This window comes from Oncorhynchus masou, chromosome 22 (assembly GCF_036934945.1).
Source record: "Oncorhynchus masou masou isolate Uvic2021 chromosome 22, UVic_Omas_1.1, whole genome shotgun sequence".
NCBI lineage: Eukaryota > Metazoa > Chordata > Actinopteri > Salmoniformes > Salmonidae > Oncorhynchus > Oncorhynchus masou.
In genome coordinates this window covers 8,914,816-8,932,315 of record NC_088233.1, presented here as the reverse complement: position 1 = coordinate 8,932,315, position 17,500 = coordinate 8,914,816, and the positions used below count along the sequence as shown (strand labels likewise).

Sequence of the window (17,500 nt, the reverse complement as noted above, 5' to 3'; positions counted from 1 at the left end):
TTAAACTGGCCAGGGTTTTAAACTGGGGATAGCATGGCCAGGGTTTTAAACTGGGGATAGCATGGCCAGGGTTTTAAACTGGGGATAGCATGGCCAGGGTTTTAAACTGGGGATAGCATGGACAGGGTTTTAAACTGGGGATAGCATGGACAGGGTTTTAAACTGGGGATAGCATGGCCAGGGTTTTAAACTGGGGATAGCATGGCCATTAGTAGAAGTGAATGGTCAATTATTAACTATGACTGTGATTTGATTCAATGTGTTGTTACAGCATCACGCTTTAATGGATGGGTAGTAGTATAGCATGTTACAGAAGTCTATATTGTCAGTGTTTACAAGTGAACGGACAACGACTGTTGTGTTGTCAAATGTGAGTCATTTGATTTGATGTGATTCATTTGATTTGAAGTGATTAATTTGATTTAATGTGATTCGATATAATTCATTTGATTCGACGTGATTCATTTGATTCGATGTGATTCATTTGATTTGATGTGATTCGATATAATTCATTTGATTTGATGTGATTCATTTGATCCGAAGTGATTCATTTGATTTGATGTGATTCGATATAATTAATTTGATTCGATGTGATTCATTTGATTCGATGTGATGCTAGGCTACTTTAAATAGTCATGTTTTTTTTCAGTTGTAACATTTATCAGAAGCTGTAGGATCTGTCATGTGTATGTGGACTGTTATGAGAAATAATGAAACCACACAATGAAAACCCATTCTATTTTGAAACATATTTTTACCTCAAGAGGCCGTGTCAGACTGCTGGTACCAGCCTGAACTTTCATGCGTGTTACTGACTTGAGTCACTCTGCATGAGAGCTTCTGCTAAACGACTAAAATATACATGTTTTGTAAATGTACAACGACTCTCTTCGACTGTCACATGAAACGGAGAGGAGCAGCAGGATAACAGTGATATAGTATTTACTATAAACTGGGTGGTTCGAGCCCTGAATGCTGATTGGCTGACAGCCGTGGTGTATCAGACCATATACCACGGGTGTGACAAAACATTTATTTTTTACTTCTCTGATTACGTTGGTAACCAGTTTATAATAGCAATAAGGTACCTCAGGGTTTGTGATATATGACCAATATACCACGACTAAGGGCTGTGTCAGGGAACTCCGAGTTGAGTAATGCATAAGAACTGTCCTTAGCCGTGGTATATTGGCCATATACCACACCTCCTCGGGCCTTATTGCTTAATGAATTATACATCACGAGAAGAATACCGAGAATGCTTTTGTTGTTCTCTGTGTCGTACAGAGCAGTCACAGTGTGTTAGACGGGCCAGTGAAGACACTGTCTCACTGGAGGTCTGTGTCTCTACACCACAGGGAGAACACACACACACACACACACACACACACACACACACACACACACACACACACACACACACACACACACACACACACACACACACACACACACACACACACACACACACACACACACACACACACACACACACACACACGCAGGAAATGATCAGATACAGAGGTTCGAAGCAGACAGCTCAAGCTCCTTCTGGCCACCGCTGGGATTGGAGCTTCCTGTTTCAGGTCTTGTTGTTGTCAGTTGGATGTTGTTCAGTTGGCTCCTTCTGACCCCTGTTAGGTTTGCCAGAGTGGTGATTCCTGTTCTTCCATGTCTTGTTGTTGTTGTCGCTTGACTGAACTGGGGCCTGCAGAGTTTAATGTGGGTTAAGTCATACTTATATCATTCTCCTCACACCACCGGTTTGATCCTCTACTTTGGATCCAGACTCAGAACCCGGAACAGGGTTTGATCCTTTACTTTGGATCCAGACTCAGAACCCAGAACAGGGTTTGACAGAGATGCACTCTTTGTCTCTTTGCTTCACTAGCTAAAAGGAATATCAAGTCAAGTCGAATGTTAACTAGAGTGTAAATGCATCTTCACATTTAATTAGTAATGCTAAGCGGAGCACTATCTCAAACAGAGGACTCAGTGTCAATTAGAGCAGGAAGATGGATCTTGACGCAGGTCAATGGTTCTTCTGTTATCTCAGCTCCTGGGACTGCTCTTCTTGCCTGGCTAAACCAGACTGACTGTCAGGCTACTTCTCTCAGCCTCAGGCCTGACACATCTCTCCTGTCAGGCTACTTCTCTCCTGTCAGGCTACTTCTCTCAGCTTCAGGCCTGACACTTCTCTCCTGTCAGGCTGCTTCTCTCAGCCTCAGGCCTGACACTTCTCTCCTGTCAGGCTACTTCTCTCCTGTCAGGCTACTTCTCTCCTGTCAGGCTACTTCTCTCCTGTCAGGCTACTTCTCTCAGCCTCAGGCCTGACACTTCTCTGACATTATTTTAGACAATATAGTATGACTTCAGGCTTGCTTTTTAAAGCGCCCTGATAGTGATCTTTTGGTTTTAGGGCCTCTGAGCCTCGATTAACAACTGAGAGAGAGAGATGGGGTCCGCTCACCAACCAAGACTTCACAAAATGGGACAAACACCAAATTGAGACTCTGCATGCAGAATTCTGCAAAAATATCCCCCGTGTATAACGTAGAACACCAAATAATGCATGCAGAGCAGAATTAGGCCGATACCCACTAATTATCAAAATCCAGAAAAGAGCTGTTAAATTCTATAACCACCTAAAAGGAAGTGATTCCCAAACCTTCCACAACAAAGCCATCACCTACAGAGAGATGAACCTGGAGAAGAGTCCCCTAAGCAAGCTGGTCCTGGGGCTCTGTTCACAAACACACCCTACAGAGCCCCATGACAGCAGCACAATTAGACCCAACCAAATCATGAGAAAACAAAAAGATGATTACTTGACACATTGGAAAGAATTAACAAAAAAACAGAGCAAACTAGAATGCTATTTGGCCCTACACAGAGAGTACACAGCGGCAGAATACCTGACCACTGTGACTGACCCAAAATTAAGGAAAGCTTTGACTATGTACAGACTCAGCGAGCATAGCCTTGCTATTGAGAAAGGCCGCCGTAGGCAGACATGGCTCTCAAGAGAAGACAGGCTATGTGCTCACTGCCCACAAAATGAGGTGGAAACTGAGCTGCACTTCCTAACCTCCTGCCCAATGTATGACCATATTAGAGAGACATATTTCCCTCAGATTACACAGATACACAAAGAATTCGAAAACAAATCCAATTTTGAAAAACTCCCATATCTACTGGGTGAAATTCCACAGTGTGCCATCAGAGCAGCAAGATTTGTGACCTGTTGCCATGAGAAAAGGGCAACCAGTGAAGAACACGCACCATTGTAAATACAACCCATATCTATGCTTATTTATTTTATCTTGTGTCCTTAACCAATTGTACATTGTAAAAACACTGTATATATATATATATATACATAATATGACATTTGAAATGTCTTTATTGTTTTGAAACTTCTGTATGTGTGATGTCTACTGTTAATTTTTATTGTTTATTTCACTTTATATATTATCTACCTTACTTGCTTTGGCAATGTTAACACATGTTACCCATGCCAATAAAGCCCCTTGAATTGAATTGAATTGAGAGAGAAAGAGAGAGAGAGAAGAGAGCAAGGGAGAGAGAAAGAGAGAGAGAAAGAGATAGAGAGAAAGAAAGAGAGAGAGAGAGAGAGAGAGAGAGAGAGAGAGAGAGAGCTCAAGTGGAGTGCAGTGGTAATGGTACTGTTTTAGTGACTTTCCATTTCATTTTTTCGTTTGTCTAGTTCTACCTGTGGGCTATTCTGAATAGAGTATGTAGAATATAACCTCAAGACACAACAGCGAGGTATGCACACAAGCAAGCACACACTCACAAACACATACACACTCACACACACATACGGGAGCACATACAAAGTCATGATTTGTGTGTACCCCACCATCCTCACCCACCACCTCTTACTCCCACACACACTAGCCCACCATTAATCATTCATTCTCTCTCTCTCTCTCTCTCTCTCTCTCTCTCTCTCTCTCTCTCTCTCTCTCTCTTTCTCTCCTCCTATTCCCTCTCTCTGCCCCCTCTCTCTCTCTCTCTCTCTCTCTCTCTCTCTCTCTTTCTCTCTCCCTCTCCATCTCTCTCTCCTCCTCTTCCCTCTCTCTGCCCCCTCTCTATCTCTCTCTCCTCCTCTGCCCCCTCTCCATCTCTCTCTCCTCCTCTTCCCCCTCTCTCTCTGTCACTCTCTCAGTAGTCCCACGCCCTCTTTATCACCCACACACAGTGGTACCTGCTTCCAGTGTTAATTCTACCCACACAATGCTCCTCTACTTCCAGTGTTAATTCTACCCACACAATGCTCCTCTACCTTCTCCTCTCCTCCTCCCCTCTTCTCTCCTCCTCGTCTGCTCCTTCATTATTTTCTAACCGGTGACGTAATTCCTATATGAGTCACGACGTAGTCTTTTCCTTCCTCCTCCCCTCCTCTCCTCCGCTCCTCCTCCCCTCCTCTCCTCCGCTCCTCCTCCCCTCCTCTCCTCCGCTCCTCCTCCTCCCCTCTCCTCTGCTCCTCCTCCCCTCCTCTCCTCCGCTCCTCCTCTCCCTCTCTCCTCCACTCCTCCTCCCCTCCTCTCCCTCTCTCCTCCACTCCTCCTCCCCTCCTCTCCCTCTCTCTTCCCCTCCTCTCCTCCGCTCCTCCTCCCCTCCTCTCCTCCTCCCCTCCTTTCCTCCTCCCCTCCGCTTCTCCTCTCCCTCTCTCCTCCGCTCCTCCTCCCCTCCTCCCCTCCTCTTCCGTGTTGTGACAATGTAGGTGTGATATACAGAAGATAACCCTATTTGGTAAAAGACCAAGTCCATATTATGGCAAGAACAGCTCAAGTAAGCAAAGAGAAACGACAGTCCATCATTACTTTAGGACATGAAGGTCAGTCAATACGTAACATTTCAAGAACTTTGAAGGTTTCTTCAAGTGCAGCCGCAAAAACCATCAAGCGCTGTGATGACACTGGCCCTCATGAGGACCGCCACAGGAAAGGAAGACCCAGAGTTACCTCTTCTGCAGAGGATAAATTCATTAGAGTTACCCAGCCTCAGAAATCGGCGATTAACTGCACCTCAGATTTGCAGCCCAAATAAATGCTTCACAGAGTTCAAGTAACAGACACGTCTCAACATCAACTGTTCAGAGGAGACGACGTGAATCGAATTGCTGCAAAGAAACCACTACTGAAGGACACCAATAAGAAGAAGAGACTTGCTTGGGACAAGAAACATGAGCAATGGACATAAGACCGGAGGAAATCTGTCCTTTGGTTTGATGAGTCCAAATTTGAGATGTTTGGTTCAAACCGCTGTGTCTTTGTGAGACACAGAGTAGATGAACGGATGATCTCCGCATATGTGGTATTCCCACCGTGAAGCATGGAGGAGGAGGCTTTGCTGGTAACACTGTCTGTGACTTAGTTAGAATTCATGGCATACTTGTACCAGCATGGCTACCACAGCATTCTGCAGCTATATGCCATCCCATCTGGTTTGCGCTTAGTGGGACTGTCATGTGTTTTTCAACAGGACAATAACCCAAAACAAAGGCTCCAGGCTTTGTAAGGGCAATTTGTAAGGGCAATTTGACCAACAGGTTACCATTCACAAGGTCACAGGGCCAGACAAATCACCAGGATGCGTACTCAGAGCATGCGCTGACCAGCTTGCAAGTGTCTTCATTTACATTTTCAACCTCCCTGACCCAGTCTGTAATACCTACTGTAGGATACTGAGGATCTATCATGGTCCACACATACCAACACAGTCGTGAAGAGGGCACGACAACGCCTCTTCCCCCTCAGGAGGCTGGAAATTTGACATGGACCGTCAGATCCTCAAAAAGATCTACAGATGCACCATTGAGAGCATTTTGATTGGCTGCATCACTGCTTGGGATGGCAACTGCTTGGCATCTGACTGCAAGGCGCTACAGAGGGTAGTGCGTACAGCTCCCTGCCATCCAGGACCTCTATACCAGGCGGTGTCAGAGGAAGGCCCTAAAAATGGTCAAAGACTCCAGCCACCCACGTCAACAAATAATATTCTCTCTGCTACCGCACAGCAAGCGGTACCTACAGTACGTACCAAGTCTGGAACAAACAGGACCCTGAACAACTTCTACCCCATAGCCAAAAGACTGCTAAATAGTTTGTTAAGTAGTTAACCAAATAGCTACCCGGACTATGTGCATTGAATGTTTGTTGCAGTAACTTTTTTGATTCATCACATACACTGCTGCTACTGTTCATCCGTTGCTTAGTCACTTTATCCTTACATATATGTACATATCTACCACAGGAGGTGGGTGACACCTTACATGGGGAGAACTGGCTCGTGTGTATTTGTTATTACTTTCATTATTAAGAGTTATTATTTCTCTCTTTTGTTTCTCTCTGTACATTTCACAGTTAGTCTACACCTACTGTTTATGAAGCAAGTGAAAAATAAAATTGGATTTTGATTTTGATTTAAAAGGCCCAGCCGAGAGTACTTAGCACCTCTGAACAGAGTGCCTTTGACGTAATTTGCAAATTGAGTGCAACCTGATTTTACATGTAGAATCATTCGGTAGTCAGACATCCACCAGCGAGAGGGTTGTCCTTAAAACACAGCACACCAAACGACCGGCAGACGAAAGGCAGATCAACATTCGATGGGGTGTCTGTGGTGCTTGAGACTTTGTTTTTGTCATCGTCATTCTCTCTCTCTCTCTCTCTCTCTATCTATCTCTCTCTCTCTCTCTCTCTCTCTCTCTTGCTCTCTCCTATCTCTCTCTCTTGCTCTCTCTTGCTCTCTCCTCTCTCTCTTTCTCTCTCTCTCTCTCTCTCTCTCTCTCTCTCTCTCTCTCTCTCTATCTCTCCTCTCTCTCTTTCTTTCTCTCCTCTCTCTCTTTCTTTCTCTCCTCTCTCTCTATCTCTCCTCTCTCTCTTTTTCTCTCTCTCTCTATCTCTCCTCTCTCTCTTTGTCTCTCTCTCTCTATCTCTTTCTCTCTTGCTCTTGCTCTCTCTCTCTCTTGCTCTCTCCTCTCTCTCTTTCTCTCTCTCTCTCTCTCTCTCTCTCTCTCTCTCTTTCTTTCTCTCCTCTCTCTCTTTCTCACCTCTCTCTCTCTCTTTCTCTCCTCTCTCTCTCTCTCCTCTCTCTCTTTCTCTCCTCTCTCTCTCTCTCTCTCTCTCTCTCCTCTCTCTCTCTTTCTCTCCTCTCTCTCTCTTTCTCTCCTCTCTCTCTCTTTCTCTCCTCTCTATCTCTTTCTCTCCTCTCTCTCTCTTTCTCTCCTCTCTCTCTCTTTCTCTCCTCTCTCTCTCTGTCTCTCTCTCCCTCACTGTCTCTCTCTTTCTCTCTCTCCCTCACTGTCTCTCTCTCTCTCCTTCTCTCTCTCTCTCTGTATCTTTCTCTTTCTTCTTTTACTGTGTCATTGCAGTCCTTCATTTAAGATGTTTGGCAGCTTTTATGTAATGGTACTCCCCAACTCCCCCACAATTAAAGGAAGTAGAGCTAGAGAATGGTGACAGGGAGCTGCTGATTTCTGATCAAAGCGTGTATTCCCACATCTCTGCTTTGTTCTCTCTGCTTTTCACATCCCTGCAGAACAGATGAATAGAAAAGACACACACACACACACACACACACACACACACACACACACACACACACACACACACACACACACACACACACACACACACATAGACACAGCCAGATTGCTCAAGATTGACTTTGAAATTAGACAACCTCCCTGACCCAGTCTGTAATACTGTACATGTTTCAAGCAGACCACCATAGTCCCTGTGCCCTAGAACGCCAAGGTAACCTGTATGTAGCCATACATGTTTTTTTTAAAGGCTGGTCATGTCTAAAATCAACACCATCATCCCAGACACCCTGGACCCACTCTAATTCTCATACCGCCCCAACAGATCCACAGAGGAACACCTATGTGAGAATGGTGGTCTTTGACTACAGCTCAGCTTTCAACACCATAGCGTTGTGTAGGGGTGTGTGTAGGCGTGTGTGTGTGTTGCTTGCGTATTTACGCAGCAACATCTCACGGTTTTACCAATTGCTTTACTCTGGACAGGCGGGAGACTCTAGCGGCTCTGGACAGGCGGGAGACTCTAGCGGCTCTGGACAGGCGGGAGACTCTAGCGGCTCTGGACAGGCGGGAGACTCTAGCGGCTCTGGACAGGCGGGAGACTCTAGCGGCTCTGGACAGGCGGGAGACTCTAGCGGCTCTGGACAGGCGGGAGACTCTAGCGGCGCTGGAGAGGAGGAAGGCTCTAGCAGCACTGGACAGGCGAGGCGTAGGGCTGGTGCGTGGTGCCGGCAGTACTGGACCGAGGACACGCACCTCAGGGCGAGTGCGGGGAAGAGGAACGGGGAGTACTGTGCTCTGGACACGTGCAGGAAGCCTGGTGCGGGGAGCTGCCACCGGAGGGCTGGTGCGTGTAGGTGGCACTGGATAGACCGGACCGTGCAGGCGCACTGGAGCTCTTGAGCACCAAGCCTGCCCAACCTTACCGGGCTCGATGCCCACTCTAGCCCGGCCGATCCGAGGAGCTGGAATGTACCGCACCGGGCTATGCACCCGCACTGGAGACACCGTGCGCTCCACAGCATAACACGGTGCCTGCCCGGTCTCTCACGCTCTTCGGTAAGCACAGGAAGTTGGCGCAGGTCTCCTACCTGGCTTCGCCATACTCCCTGTGTGCCCCCCCAAGAAAGTTTAGGGGCTGACTCTCGGGCTTCCTACGCGCCGCCGTGCTCGTTTCTCCAACTCCAGAATCCTGCAACCCTCCTCGCATTGCTCCAGCGAATCCCAGGCGGGCTCCGGCACTCTCCCTTGGTCAACCTCCCACCTGTCTATCTCTTCCCAAGTTGTATAGTCCAGATACTGCTCTCAAGTCCAATAATCCTGACATCGCTGCTCCTCTTGCCGCTGCCTGTCACCACGCTGCTTGGTCCTGTTAAAGTGGGTGATGCTGTCACGGCTCATTTCCTCCTCTTCCTCTGAAGAGGTGAAACAAGGATCGGACCGCAGCGTGGTTGTTGTCCATGGTTTTAATAGGACAACTCAAACATGAACACAACTACAAAACAAGAAACGTGAAAACCCGAAACAGTCCCGTGTGGCACAAACACTGACACAGGAAACAATCATCCACAAAATACCCAAAGAATATGGCTGCCTAAATATGGTTCCCAATCAGAGACAATGATAGACAGCTGCCTCTAATTGAGAACCAATCTAGGCAACCATAGACATACAATTTACCTAGACAGGAAACAGCCCCATAAACACATAAACACATAAAACCCCCATGTCACACCCTGACCTAACCAAAAAAATGAAGAAAACAAAGATAACTAAGGCCAGGGCGTGACACCCCTACACACACTTGTATGCATCCTCAAATAATGAGGCCCATTCTGCAATATTTCCATCCCTCTGACCTACTTTTCCCAGTTTCCCTGTAAAAGAGCAGACACGGATTCTCCATTTAAATAACACAGCGACTCATTAAATCAGTCCAACTCTTACTCTGCTTGGCTTTTGTTTCCCTATCTTTCTTTCCTCTGGGGTTTGAGTGACTTGAATAATAAGCGCAGTGGCAATGACATCACCCCATAAGACTCTGTAACGTTTGTTAACGTTCTCTCTCTCTCTCTCTCTCTCTCTCTCTCTCTCTCTCTCTCTCTCTCTCGCTCTCTCTCTTGCTCCCCCCCCCTCTCTCTCAATTCAATTCAATTCAAGGGGCTTTATTGGTATGTTGAAATTTATGTTCCTTTTGATGGCATAGAATGCCCTTCTTGCCTTGTCTCTCGTCTAGATGGAATTTGTATTTGTGGTCCTGGTGACTGTCAGGGCCCAGGTCTGACAGAATCTGCGCATAAGATCTAGGTGCTGCTGTAGGCCCTCCTTGGTTGGTGACAGAAGCACCAGATCATCAGCAAACAGCAGACATTTGACTTCGGATTCTAGTAGGGTGAGGCTGGGTGCTGCAGACTTTTCTAGTGTCCGCGCCAATTCGTTGATATATATGTTGAAGAGGGTGGGGCTTAAGCTGCATCCCTGTCTCACCCCACGACCCTGTGTGAAGAAATTTGTGTGTTTTTTGCCAATTTTAACCGCACACTTGTTGTTTGTGTGCATGGATTTTATAATGTCGTATGTTTTACCCCCAACACCACTTTCCATCAGTTTGTATAGCAGACCCTCATGCCAAATTGAGTCGAAGGCTTTTTTGAAATCAACAAAGCATGAGAAGACTTTGCCTTTGTTTTGGTTTGTTTGGTTGTCAATTAGGGTGTGCAGGGTGAATACATGGTCTGTTGTAAGGTAATTTGGTAAAAAGCCAATTTGACATTTGCTCATGTCTGCTGTTAATGATAATGCAAATGCTTGTGTTTCTAGCTCCGACAGTGCAGTAATATCTAACAAGTAATATCTAACAGTTTCACAACATATACTCCAAAATACACCTAAATATAAGTAATGAATGGATTAAGAATATATTGTGGCAAAGAAGGGGGTCGAGTGGTAAATGGCAGATATGTGAGAGCAGAACTAATAAACGGGCTCTGCCCGATCACTAAAATGAGCCACCCCTGTCAGAACTACAGATCACAAAATGGCCGACCACCAAAACTACAAGTCCCAGAAGCAAGGGGAACCCTCAGAAGGTGGAGCCAACCCACAGATAAAGGGTCAAGAAAAACCAGGAAGAGGAGAAGAGAGTGCTGGAAGGATCTATGAACAATAGAGAAAGAGACAATAGAGATTGGCTGGATTTACCGTGTATGAGCTGGACTGTTTTGGACTTACCTGTTGGCGTTTGGACCTGGAGCTACCGAGAACCCAATTCGTGTACCGAACCCTGCTATCCTTGACCTCGCCTACGGCCTGGGTGGACCAGGACGAAGAAACAAACACACAGGTACTGTCCTGTTCGAAAGAACTCTCATTCTTGGGTGATTTGGTGACAGTTTACCACTTAGTTTGTGACAAACGCTCCTAACCTTGAAGAGGTTTGCCACACGTGGTGGAGGATGTGGGCATGGACTAACCATACCACTGGTTAGGTAGAAGAAAAATAAAAATGTTCAGTTAGCACTCCAAAGGGGAGTTAGGTTTTTTTTGTGGCTTTGTTTGGTTAGGACAGTTTCTCAGGAAAATGAGTACGGAGGGAGCCATACAGGCCCTGTTACAAGCGGCGGCCGCCCAACAAGAGGCAACTAGAGCTCAACAAATAGCTCATCAGGATGCAATGCGAATGTATCAGGACACGTTACAGGTCCAGCACCGCACCAACCAGCTGCTCAGAGAAGAGCAAGAGAGAAACACCCGGGAGTTAAGAGAAGGCCTAAAGGGGCTAGCGGACCAAATTGGGGCTCAATTACCAGCTGCAAATACCCAGAGGAGGGCCAATCATTTTCTTCAAAAAATGACAGCGCAGGATGATGTGGAAGCATATCTTACCACCTTCGAAAGGACGGCAGAAAGGGAGAAGTGACCAAAAGAAGAATGGGCAGGGCTTCTGGCACCATACCTGGCAGGGGACGCTCAAAAAGCGTATTTCGACCTGGAGTTGAAAGATGCACAGGATTACGATAAACTAAAGGGAGAGATCCTGACTAGACTGGGAGTGACCAATACCGTGAGGGCACACCGCTTCCACCAGTGGTCCTACCGACCGGGACAACCCCCCCCAAAAAAACGGAAACCGGGACTGGGTGTCGAGGGGGTCTCCCCCCCAAACCCCTATTATCTGTTACAATTGTAATCAACCAGGACATATTGCAGCCTACTGCCCTATTAAAGAAGAGCCAATGCAATGTAACCTCTGTGAAAACGAAGATGATATACGGTATGCATGTCCTGTTGTAACCACTGTACTTGAAAGATCAAGAAACAAACATATGTGCAGGTTGAAGGTTGAAGGGAAAGAGGTTGAAGCACTGCTGGATTCCGGCAGTATGATAACCCTGGTCATTGCAAGCCTAGTGCCGAATCATAAACTGGATACAAGACAGGATATCAGTGTTACATGCATTCATGGGGATACCCATCTGTACCCCACGGCCTTAGTGAGCATACAAACAGAGGACGGTCTGCAGGATTATGAGGTCGGTGTGGTCCCAAAGATGCCATATGATGTAATATTGGGTAGAGACTTTCCTAACTTTGCGAAGTTAGGTCCACAAGAATGGCATATTTGAGAAGCCAACAACCCTGACCAAGCAGGAAGAAGCATGGGGCCTTCAACCAAAGCCAGGAAAAGAGGTCTCCCAGGGGACAACATCACAAGTGCTAGTAGGGGAGGAGGAGGATGAAGTGGCAAACCTCGCTGATAACGAACAGCCCGGTACTAGTGGGGCTGGGGTTGGTCTGAATCCAGAGGACGACGATCTAGAACCCGCAGACCTGGCAGGTTCCTTGACTAATTTTGGGACGGCCCAAAACCAGGATCCAAACCTGCAGCAAGCCAGAGCATATGTGCAGGTCGTAGATGGTACTCCCATAAATGTTGGTATGATGCCTAATAGTTTTCCCCACTTCATCATGAAAAAGGGTTTGGTGTACAGTCTCGAAAATAGGGGTTGATGTGGTGGAACAGTTGTTGGTGCCCACTCGGTACCGGAGGACAGTACTGGATCTAGCTCATGGGCACATTCTGGGTGGACACCTTGGTATCGATAAAACCCGAGACCGGATTGTAAGGAGGTTTTACTGGCCAGGAATTCAAGCTGAAGTGGCTTGGCATTGTGGAGAGTGCCCGGAGTGCCAGTTAACAGCTCCCCGACCAGCTGTTAGAAGCCCGTTAGTGCCACTCCCCATAATCGAAACACCATTTGAGAGGATAGTGATGGATTTAGTGGGCCCACTACCCAAATCCGCCAGAGGGCACCAATATGTTCTGGTCATTTTAGATTGTGCCACTCGCTACCCAGAAGCCATTCCCCTTCGGACGATGGCTTCCCAGAATATTGCAAAGGAATTAGTGCTCTTGTTCACCAGGGTAGGGGTTCCAAAGGAGATCCTTACCGACCAGGGGACCCCCTTTATGTCCCGAATTATGGCAGACCTTTGTAAACTGTGGCAGGTGAAACAGTTGAGGACATCGGTTTACCATCCTCAGACGGACGGGCTGGTCGAGAGATTCAACCGGACCCTGAAGTCAATGCTCAGGAAGGTAATCGATAAGGATGGGAAGAACTGGGATTGCATGTTGCCGTATCTGATGTTTGCCATTAGAGAGGTTCCTCAAGCCTCGCTGGGGTTTTCTCCCTTTGAGCTGGTATATGGGAGGCATCCCCGGGGAATCTTAGACATCGCCCGGGAAACCTGGGAGCACCAATCCACCCCGTATATTAGTGTCATAGAGCACATCACGGCAATGCAAGACAGGATAGCCACAGTCATGCCCATCGTCAGAGAGCACATGAGACAAGCACAGGAGCACCAGCGGCACACTTATAACCGGCAGGCTACCCTGAGGGAATTTCAACCGGGAGATAAGGTGTTAGTGCTGATCCCCACGGTATAGTGTAAACTACTGGCCACATGGAAAGGACCATATGAAGTACTGGAGAGAATAGGAGAAGTCAATTATCGGATCCGACAGCCAGGTCGACGGCCCCAGGAACAGATTTATCACATAAATCTGTTAAACTCATGGAGAGAGAGAGAAACACTAATGGTCACATACCCCACACACACTCAGGAGACAGCCGAAGTAAATATCTCACCCACTCTGTCCCCAGCACAAGTACAGGAAGTAAAGACCCTGATCCAGAAGAACAGAGATGTGTTTTCAGAGGTACCTGGCCGAACTGAGGTTACGGCTCATGATATCGTTTCCCTACCAGGGAGAAAAGTGAGTATGAGGTTTGCCAGAATATATATACATATGTCAGAGCGACATTGGACTAAGATAGTGGCATAGTATAGAATACAGTATATACAGTACATATGAGATGAGTGAGGCAATATTTACACACAATTAAAGTGACTAAGATACTGTAAAATAGTATCTAGTACAGTTTACACGTGAGATGAGTAATGCAAAATATGGAGACATTATTGAAGTGGCTAGTGTTTCATTTCCTTAAAGTGGCAAGTGACTCCTAATCTATGTCTATAGGCAGCAGCCTCTGATGTGCTGGAGATGGCTGTTTAACAGTCAGTCGTGTAGTATAGATTACAATACAGTATATAGATACGAAATGGGTGATGCAATATGTAAACACAATTTAAAAGGGACTAAGATACCGTAGAATAGTCTGGAGTGCAGTTCATACACATGAGATGAGTAATGCTGGATACGGAAACATTATTAAAGTGGCCAGTGATTCCTAATCTATGTTATTAGGATGTGCTAGTGATGGCTGTTTAGCAGTCTGATGGCCTTGAGATAGAAGCTGTTTTTCAGTCTCTCTGTCCCAGCTTTGATGCACCTGTACTGACCTCGCCTTCTGGATGATAGCGGGGTGAACAGGCAGTGGTTCGGGTGGTTGATGTCCTTGATGATCTTTTTGGCCTTCCTATGGCATCGGGTGGTGTAGGTGTCCAGGAGTGCGGGAAGTTTGCCCCCGGTAATGTGTTGGGCAGACCACACCACCCTCTGGAGAGCTTTGCGGTTTTGTGCGGTTGCCGTACCAGGCAGTGATGCAGCCCGAAAGGATGCTCTCAATTGTGCATCTGTAAACGTTTGTGAAGGTTTTAGGTGTTTAACCATATTTCTTTAGCCTCCTGAGGTTGAAGAGGCACTGTTGCGCCTTCTTCACCACACTGTCTGTGTGAGTGGACCATTTCAGTCTGCCAGTGATGTGTACGTTGAGGATCTTGAAACTTTCCACCTTCTCCACTGCGGTCAACTGACTGAGTTGGAAGCGTGCTTGGCCACACAGTCATGGGTGAACAGGGAGTACAGGAGGGGGCTGAGCATGCACCCTTGTGGAGCCCCGGTGTTGATGATCAGCGAAGAGGAGATGTCGTTTCCTACCTTCACCACCTGGGGGCGACCCGTCAGGAATATATCTGTAAACACACCAGCCTCTCTTGTGCCCTCTCTCGCTCTCTCTTGTGCTCTCTCTCTCTCTCTCTCTTGTGCTCTCTCTCTCTCTTGTGCTCTCTCTCGTGCTCTCGTGCTCTCTCTCGTGCTCTCGTGCTCTCGTGCTCTCGTGCTCTCGTGCTCTCTCTCGTGCTCTCTCTCGTGCTCTCGTGCTCGCTCTCGTGCTCTCGTGCTCGCTCTCGTGCTCTCGTGCTCGCTCTCGTGCTCTCGTGCTCGCTCTCGTGCTCTCGTGCTCGCTCTCGTGCTCTCTCTCTCTCTCTCTCTCTCTCTCTCTCTGCATTTCAACTGAGAAGCCTCTCTCTCTGCATTTCAACTGAGAAGCCTCTCTCTGCATTTCAACTGAGAAGCCTCTCTCTCTGCATTTCAACTGAGAAGCCTCTCTCCCCGCTTCAACTGAGAAGCCTCTCTCCCCGCTTCAACAGAGAAGCCTCTCTCCCCGCTTCAACTGAGAAGCCTCTCTCCCCGCTTCAACTGAGAAGCCTCTCTCCCCGCTTCAACTGAGAAGCCTCTATGTTTGAAGTGATCTGCCACTCCTATGATGTTGACCTAACGAACAATATGGGTCTGAGGAAACTTGTTGCAGTTGACGCAGTTTGTTCACCAGGGGCAACGAATCGAGTACACCTGGGCACCACTCAGGAGAGACGAGATGAGGATGGAACATTTTTATCCATATGAACAATATTTAAATATTGCATAATTCCATCCACTCTAGACTAGGCTTAATGTTGGTGGAGGTGGCAGGGGGGAGTCGCCATGGGGATGACATTGGAGTATCGCTTCACCTTTCTCCTTTGTGATTTTGATGCAAAAAGAGGAGAGACAGAGACGGAGAGAGAGAGTTTAAAGAGAGAGAGAGAGAGAGAGAAAGATGGAGAGAAAGCTTCCATGCAGAGTCACGGGCGTGTGTGTGTGTGGAAAGAAAGAGGAGAGAGGAGGCTTCAGATCAGGGCGGTGTGAATAATTAATATCATCCTACGCATAGATGCCACAAAGATGTATCCATGACATACACACATACTGTACATACACAGAGACACATTATAAACATATAGCTAGAAGAGACACATTATAAACATGTAGCTGTACGCTTACACACACACACACACAAACTCTTCACATACACTGCTGCTACTCTGTTTATTGTATATCCTGATTGCCTTGTCACTTTTACCCCTACCTACATGTACATATTACCTCAACTACCTCAACTTCCTCGTAACCCTTGCATATTGACTCGGTACTGGTACTATTTCCTGTGTGCATGCAGACGTGTGTGTGTTTGTGTGTGTGTGTGTGTCACCTAGTGTGACTAAATGCACCACACTGTGTTGCTAAAATGAATTTATCTAGCATGCCTATGAGTGGTCTCAGGTGTTGTTACTTAGAATGAGTGAGAGATTGTCAGAAAGCTGTTGCAGTAACAGATAACATGGTACTGTGTCTGGGTAGATGGTTCCATCTAATATGACGGACCAAACATCTCACGCTGCTACTCACCAGACGCCTGGGTCAGACCCTCTGTCTGTAGACATCTGTCTTGTCCCAGATGTAGGCCAGGTTAGGAGGAGAACCACTTCTGGAAGAGATGTCCCTAGCTGTCAACTGATGCCTTAGGTGCTGTATGCTTTTAGGAGAGATGTGACGTAATTGATTATGTGTACGGATGACTGTCGAGGGGAATGCTGTGTGTGTGTGTGTGTGTGTGTGTGTGTGTGTGTGTGTGTGTGTGTGTGTGTGTGTGTGTGTGTGTGTGTGTGTGTGTGTGTGTGTGTGTGCATCCTCATTTCTGTGTTAGGAAGACTGCTGGGAGGAAAGGGCCTGTTTGTGATTACTGATAGGATATAGCAGGAGTTTAATGTGGAATATTCCCAATGGGAACTAAATGAGAGATTGGTGAACAGAAGACTATATACGTAGTGTGGTTTACTGTACGATCAGGTTGAATGAAGTTAGCTGTGAAGTGAAGGTGATGTAAGAGATAATCCGGGATTCAAACCCATCACACTCTGTACGCATTGCAAGATTTAAATAAAGGTAAAGTTCCCGGTGTTTGTGGAAACAATAAACACTGCATATGTGGGCTCTATCGGAAATTACCTTTAATAAGAAGTGCATTGTCGAAATAAGGTTCAAGTTGGAAGTTGGAGTCATTAAAACTCGTTTTTCAACCACTCCACAAATTTCTTGTTGATAACAAACTATAGTTTTGGCAAGTCGGTTAGGACATCTACTTTGTTCATGACACAAATCATTTTTCCAACAATTGTTTACAGACAGATTATTTCACTTATAATTCACAGTATCACAATTCCAGTGGATCAGAAGTTGACGTACACTAAGTTGACCGTGCCTTTAAACAGCTTGTAAAATTCCCGAAAATTATGTAATGGCTTCTGATAGGCTAATTGACATCATTTGAGTCAATTGAAGGTGTACCTGTGGAT

General features: G+C 46.6%; 1 protein-coding gene across 6 annotated transcripts in view; it reads left to right on the top strand.

The window, feature by feature from the left end:
* Positions 1-17,500, top strand: part of LOC135508964 (coiled-coil domain-containing protein 136-like) — a 53,348-nt gene that overhangs the window by 3,487 nt on the left and 32,361 nt on the right. Inside the window, exon 1 of one of the 6 annotated variants that reach the window (XM_064929207.1) lies at positions 3,738-3,789. The exons of the other annotated variants lie outside the window; for them this stretch is intronic. The gene's annotated coding sequence lies outside the window, so the exon portion shown is untranslated. Of the gene's footprint in view, positions 1-3,737; positions 3,790-17,500 lie in introns of those variants that run through there. 6 annotated transcript variants of the gene reach the window in all.